Below are 8,110 nucleotides of genomic sequence, written 5' to 3' on the forward strand. Positions count from 1 at the left end.
AGGTAACACTTGCAGTATAAACAAAACCTGAGAGGGATAACATTCAGAGCAAAGAAGTGAATAGAGCAAATAGATAAAATAAATACATTTTATTTAGTATAATAATAAAAACAGATTAAAATATATAGAAAATGTGCTAACATGGCTGGGGACGAGGTTATAGGCCCAATTAGACATAGCTAAATCAAAACACTACAGCAATGGGGTACATATAGCAGGGTATCTGCAAGACTACCATAATAACCTATTCAAAAACAGAAGAACAAGGCTCAGTGTAGTTGCAATAGTTACTTATCAACCAGTAATATACTCATTGGAAAGTGCAAAGAGAATTACCTATAGGACAGTGATGACAGCAAACACTAATGGCCTTGCGTCCCTCCACTCCGATGCACGTTTCGCCCTGCTACTTCAGGGGGAACATTTCTCCTTGCTTCTTCACACCCTTGAAGACTCTTTTAGACTCTTTTGTGCTCATTTGACAATGGACCTTATGGCAAATGTGCCAAATTGCATAAAAATATAGGCACAAAAAAGTGGCACATGGTAAGCCAACTATTAGGTGGTGTAAAGTTAGACAAAAGTGCAAAGAGATGCCCCAAATTTATCTATAGATATTAAGGATCACAACATTTCTTGAATAAAAAGGTAAAACATCTTTATTGTAGTTCCATTAACCCCTTTCCTACATTGGGCGTAAAACTACACCAATGTCAGACTCCCCATGTCAGCACCGGAGCCCGCACCTTTCCGGGCACATGACAGCTGATACATACAGCTGACATGTGCCCGCAATCCACCCGTGGCTGTTAACTAGTTAAACGCTGCTGTCAATCTCTGACAGCGGCATTTACTGTAATTTACACTTAACGGAAGCGCGTTGCTAATCCCTCAGATCACCGATGGGTTGGCATTACAACCAGAGGTCCCAAGCTGACCGCTTTGTCATTGCCAGATTGCTATGAGCACCACCCCATGATCGCGCTCATAGCAAGTGAACATTTCTGCTACACACAGGTGATCTGATCATCGCCTGTGTGTAGCAGAGGAGATCAAAGTACTGCAGCTTCTTGTCTCCCATGGAGACTATTGAAACATGCAAAAAGTAAAAAAAAAAAAAAAAAAAAAAAAAAAAGCTTTTAAAAATAGTAAAACACAAACAGATAAGAGTTCTATTCATCCCCCTTTTCACCCCATTCAAAATAAAAAAAAAAAAAAATATACAGGGTGGGCCATTTATATGAATACACCTAAATAAAATGGGAATGGTTGGTGATATCAACTTCCTGTTTGTGGCACATTAGTATATGGGAGAGGGAAAACTTTTCAAGGTGGGTGGTGACCATTGTGTTGGATTGTCAATGCGACCCTCTTCTCCCTCTCTTGACACGTTTGATGTGTCACATGACCCTCTTCCCATTGGAAAAAATAAAGTTGGATCCAAAATGGCTGACTTCAAAATGGCCGCTATGGTCACCACCCATCTTGAAAAGTTTCCCCTCTCCCATATACTAATGTGCCACAAACAGGAAGTTGATATCACCAACCATTTCCATTTTATTTAGGTGTATCCATATAAATGGCCCACCCTGTACACATATTTGGCATTGCCATGTTCAGAATCGCCGATTTATCTATATATAAAAAAAAAAGATTAACCTGATCGCTAAACGGCGTAACAAGAAAATTTCAAAAAGTCAGAATCATGTTTTTTTGGTTGCCGCTACATTGCAATAAAATGCAATAACGGGCAACTGAAAGATCGTATCTGCACCAAAATGGTATCAATAAAAACGTCAGCTCGGCACGCAGAAAATAAGCCCTCACCCGGCCCCAGATCTCAAAAAAATGGAGACGCTACGGGTATCGGAAAATGACACAACTTTTTTTTTTTTTTTTTTAAAGAAATTTTGGATTTTTTTTTCACCAATTAAATAAAAAAGAACCTAGACATGTTTGATGTCTATGAACTCTTAATGGCCTGGAGAATCGTAATGTCAGTTTTAGCATTTGGTGAACATGATAAAAAAAATCCAAAAATCGGTTGTGGAATTGCACTGTTTTTTTGCAATTTCACTGCATTTGGAATTATTTTCCCATTTTTGAGAACCCGATATGGTAAAACCAATGGTGTTATTCAAAAGTACAACTTGGCCCGCAAAACACAACCCCTCACATGGCCATATTGATTGAAAATTTAAAAAAAAGATATGGCTCTGGGAAGAAGGAGAAAAACAAAAATGTAAAAACTGAAATGCCCCTGGTCGTTAAGGGGTTAAAGCTTGCATGTCACATGCTAAATCGCTTTAATGTTTTTCTGCTACCCGCCCCCAATTTTTCATCTAACATAAGCCACTGTGATAAATCTGGCACATTTTCAGGCTCTCTAGTTTAAAGGAGTTGTCCAGTCACAATATATTGATGGAAAAACCACAAAAAGAACTAAAAATCCTCCTCCCCAGTATTTTGCACCTGCATTGCCGCCATCTTTACCACATGGGTTTGCTGCATCCTGAGAGTGCACTAGTTCTGAGACCTGGGCAGGTAAGCACTGCAGTCCTTTTGTGCTGTAATATTACAGTATATTGATGACCTAGCCTTAGGTTTGCAGCTCCGTTCAGCAGCGCATCAATGGAGGTATCAGACTCCCACCAATCTGATTTTGATGATCTATCTCAAAAATAGATCATCAGTCTTGTGCCCAGACAATCCCTTTAAGGCCCCTTTCACACATCAGTTTCTGTTATCTGTCGCAATCTGTCGAATTTTGAAAAAAACGGATCCGGCGACTGATGCCGCTGGATCCATTTTTTTCTCATTGACTTGTATTAGCAACGGATTGCGATGGATGGCCGCACGTTTCATCCGTCGTTCACCGGATCCGTCGAAAATTGTTTGTCCGTCGGTCGGAGACAATAACGTTTTTTGTCTACGTCGAAAAATTGGACATCAACGGATCAGTCCGTCATTTGCTAGAATGGAATCCTATGGGCGACTGATCCGTCGTCGTAATCCATCAAATGATGGAATCCGGCGACGGATTCCATTTTTTAACTGAGCATGCTCCAACAATTGAATCGGGCACTGCCACAGCAAAACCGCAGATTTAAAAAATATTTGTGGTTTTGCTGGGGATGTGGGTGTGAGAAACGCTGTGGACCGGGAGGGAAGTGTGTGGGCGGTGACTGTGTGCGTGTCTGCGGGGCTGTGTGTCTGTGTCCCTGTGTGTGTCTGTGTAGGCAGCCATTGTCTGATAGGACCACTTTTCCCATTCGGCAATGAATGCTCACAATGAAAGCATTGTTGCTGATGGGAAAGTAGTCCCATCAGACAATGGCTGTGATCGGTAGTAGAAAATAAAACATACAGAACATGCATGACATACTGTACATATAGCATACAGTACATACACATAACATACAACACATAACATAGAGTACATACTTACCAAACACTTACTCCCCGAAGCCCTCGTCTCCTTTAATAAAAATAAAAACAACCTATACTTACCTTTCCGCCGTAGTCCAGATAATGAGTTTCCAACAACGATCTCTGGTGTAGAACACTGACATCAGGTGAGGTTAGTGCTATACACGGCCTCCGGCATGCACTGACAGCGGAGGTAACCCTCCACGGTGTATATCCCTCCGCCGCTGCCGGGAGAGAGGTCACTTCAGTTAATTCTCTCACCGGCAATGCTGGGTGAGAAAATTCCCACACAGCATTGCTGTAAAGTGAGAGAATGAACTCACTTGACCTCTTCAGTGATGCACTGCAGGATTATCTCCTGTCAGTGCATCACTCGGAGGCACTATAGAGCAGTGACATCACCTGATGTCACTGTTCTATAGAGATCATCATGGGACACTCGTTATTAATTGGACTGCGTCGGAACAGGGAGTATACGATTGGTTTATTGTTTTAAATTTTTTGCAGTAGATCGAGGGCGTCACATGGATTTTAGGCGTGCAATAAAGATTGAAAATCGTGTTGTTTTCTTTCATTGAAATACTTTATTCTTATGGGTGTGTTTTATTAACTCTTTGACAAGATTAATAATGGATAGGCGTCTTATTGATACCTCTCCATTATTAACCGGGCTTAAAGTCACCTTACAATACAAAGGTGAAATTAACCCCTTATTGCCCCATATGCCACCGCTACATGGCAGTGGAAAGAGAGAGGCTAAGTGCCAGAATTGGCGCATCGTACAGATTCGCCATTTCTGGGGCGGCTGTGGGCTGGTATTTGTAGCCGGGGGAGGCAATATCCATGGCCCCTTCCTAGGCTATGAATATCAGCCTGCAGCTGTGTGCGTAGCCTTTCTGGCTATAAAATATAGGGGGACCCCATGTCATTTTTTGGGGGGTCCCCCTATTTTAATACCCAGTAAAGGCTATGCAGACAGCTACAAACATATTCATAGCCTAGGAAGGGGCCATGGGTATTACCCCCTTCCCAGGCTACAAATATTGGCCGTCGGCTTTCCCTCTCTGGCGCAGAAAAGTGCGCGGGAGCCCACGCCATTTTTTTCAAAATTAAAAACATATTGTTCATTAATAAACATCGGCCTTGCTATTATTTATCTATATCTATCCATGCATATATCAAAAGATAGATATAACTATGGATTCTATCTATCCCATATCTATCCATCTCTATCTATAGATCTGTCTATCTGTGGGCGTTTATAAAAAAAAAAAAGGATCCGTCAAAAAACGGAAGAAATGGATGAAATAACTGATGCGACGGATCCATAGCAGATTGTGAAGAACTGATGCGACGGATCCGTTTTTTCGGATCCGGTGAAAAAACGGATCCGTCGCATCAGTTTTTCACAATCTGTGACGGATCCGTCGAGCCAACGGATTGTGACTGACGTAAAAAAACTGATGTGTGAAAGGGGCCTAAGTTTACATCATTCACATATTGGTAAATTTACCCCAATAATCTGTTGCAAAGGTGACCATACAATATCTTGCAGCCTTTTCAGCTCCAGTGGGGCCTTATAAGGAAGGAGGCGCATTAACAAAAGTGCATAATATGGCCAACTTGGTTCCGATCACCAAACATAGTGTATTTTCTTCATGACATAACGAGGGCATCACAGGGGATCCATAAGGACCAATAGTGTCCAACCTGTGCCTCTCCAGCTCCAGAGCCTGCACCGACTGGGAGTGGTAGTTTTACAGGTTGGGGAACCCCTAATACAGACCGGATATAAGCAGGAAAACTGACAGCCTTTGTCCTGAGAACATTGCTGTAGCTCAGTCTCGGATTATTTCCAGCCTTTGCAGTTGCTGTTAGTTTTCCATGTTGCCACTCCTACAGATTCCTGTGACTAGCCGCAACTATGTGTGGCTCAAAGCAGATTACAAATGCTATGTGAGCCAGGGGGGACATGAATCATCGCTTTAGCAGATAGAGTACAGATTTATTCCAAGAGGCCCCATAGACTGCAGCCGTCATTAAAGGTTCATCCTGACCTGGACCAAGTCTTTTTCTCTATGCCTTTTCGGGCATGTGGGTGTCAGAGTGGGATCCCCCGTATCAGCCAGATGACAAGCAGCAGCTATTGCTTTGTTTTACCAGTCATCTATTTAGGGGTCTACCAATAAAACATTTGCTTTATGCCCGAAAAATGTAAATGCAATAAAGATAGAAATACCCACTCTGAGTACAGCTTTTAGTTATTTCTCCCTAACAGAGTGGACACGAGCACAGAAAAGGCTTTCTGACTTCACTTTATGGGACCTGTTCCCTTTCTGGAAGAATAGAACAGTGACAACTGGAAGAGATAACCACAGACGCTTCGGAGAAATCCACAAATGTTTCCAGAATAAAGAAATCCTTTTTTAATCAATGTTAAAGGACAATAGTGAATACGTGTTTCGGCATCGTACTATTCAGGCTGCAATATGGCCATTATTCTATGACTCGGGATTTCGCTTCCATACACACGCAGGGACACCAGCAGCTAAAACACTTGGGTAATAATTACAGGAAAGATATGTATCTTTGTACCGTGTTAGCCAGTAGATGGAAAAATATTTGTAATTGAGAGTCCTTTTAATTTGGGTAATAATTATACACCTGCAGGGATGTGCCTGTTGTAATCATAATAATAGGCGAGTTGATTGCCTGCCACCATAATCTATGCAGTGTTGTGTCTGCACTACGGAGCACTTTGGTTCTTTGTCTCTGCTCTAGAATTTCCCTTCTTGGAATAAACCTACAGCTATCACATAAAATAGGTTGTGTGAACAGAACCTATCCGAGCGCCCTCTAGTGTGCAACCCACAACAGTGCACAGAACCTATTTGAGCGCCCTCTGCTGATCAACACATAACAGTGCACGTTTGAAATTTACGGACTAATAGTGCACGTGTAAAATTTACTGACACTCATAAATTCCAATAGAAAACACCAGAGATTGTGATAAAGCATAAAATAGATGATTGTATGTCACTGCCAATGTTTTCTGTCCTTATGCTTGTAATAGGTTAAAAGGGAACCAGTCAGCCCATTTTTATATATGGAAGCAAGGTTATGGTTGTACAGTGCCTACAAGTATTATTCAACCCCCTGCAGATTTAGCAGGTTTGATAATATGCAAATAAGTTAGAGCCTTCAAACTTCACACAAGAGCAGGATTTATTAACAGATGCATAAATCTTACAAACCAAAAAGTTATGTTGCTCAGTTAAATTTTAATAAATTTTAAACATACAAGTGTGGGTCAATTATTATTCAACCCCTAGGTTTAATATTTTGTGGAATAACCCTTGTTTGCAATTACAGCTAATAATCGTCTTTTATAAGACCTGATCAGGCCGGCACAGGTCTCTGGAGTTATCTTGGCCCACTCCTCCATGCAGATCTTCTCCAAGTTATCTAGGTTCTTTGGGTGTCTCATGTGGACTTTAATCTTGAGCTCCTTCCACAAGTTTTCAATTGGGTTAAGGTCAGGAGACGGACTAGGCCACTCCAACACCTTGATTTTTTGCCTCTTGAACCAGGCCTTGGTTTTCTTGGCTGTGTGCTTTGGGTCGTTGTCTTGTTGGAAGATGAAATGACGACCCATCTTAAGATCCTTGATGGAGGAGCGGAGGTTCTTGGCCAAAATCTCCAGGTAGGCCGTGCTATCCATCTTCCCATGGATGCGGACCAGATGGCCAGGCCCCTTGGCTGAGAAACAGCCCCACAGCATGATGCTGCCACCACCATGCTTGACTGTAGGGATGGTATTCTTGGGGTCGTATGCAGTGCCATCCAGTCTCCAAACGTCACGTGTGTGGTTGGCACCAAAGATCTCGATCTTGGTCTCATCAGACCAGAGAACCTTGAACCAGTCTGTCTCAGAGTCCTCCAAGTGATCATGAGCAAACTGTAGACGAGCCTTGACATGACGCTTTGAAAGTAAAGGTACCTTACGGGCTCGTCTGGAAAGGAGACCATTGCGGTGGAGTACGTTACTTATGGTATTGACTGAAACCAATGTCCCCACTGCCATGAGATCTTCCCGGAGCTCCTTCCTTGTTGTCCTTGGGTTAGCCTTGACTCTTCGGTCAAGCCTGGCCTCGGCACGGGAGGAAACTTTCAAAGGCTGTCCAGGCCGTGGAAGGCTAACAGTAGTTCCATAAGCCTTCCACTTCCGGATGATGCTCCCAACAGTGGAGACAGGTAGGCCCAACTCCTTGGAAAGGGTTTTGTACCCCTTGCCAGCCTTGTGACCCTCCACGATCTTGTCTCTGATGGCCTTGGAATGCTCCTTTGTCTTTCCTATGTTGACCATGTATGAGTGCTGTTCACAAGTTTGGGGAGGGTCTTAAATAGTCAGAAAAGGCTGGAAAAAGAGATAATTAATCCAAACATGTGAAGCTCATTGTTCTTTGTGCCTGAAATACTTCTTAATACTTTTAGGGGAACCAAACAGAATTCTGGTGGTTTGAGGGGTTGAATAATAAATAACCCTCTGAATAAACTTTTCACAATTTAAAAAAAAATTAAACAAAGAAATAACATTCTTTTTTGCTGCAGTGCATTTCACACTTCCAGGCTGATCTACAGTCCAAATGTCACAATGCCAAGTTAATTCCGAATGTGTAAA

Source organism: Dendrobates tinctorius, unplaced genomic scaffold (assembly GCF_039654945.1).
Source record: "Dendrobates tinctorius isolate UK_male_01 unplaced genomic scaffold, ASM3965494v1 ptg000006l, whole genome shotgun sequence".
NCBI classification, from domain to species: domain Eukaryota; kingdom Metazoa; phylum Chordata; class Amphibia; order Anura; family Dendrobatidae; genus Dendrobates; species Dendrobates tinctorius.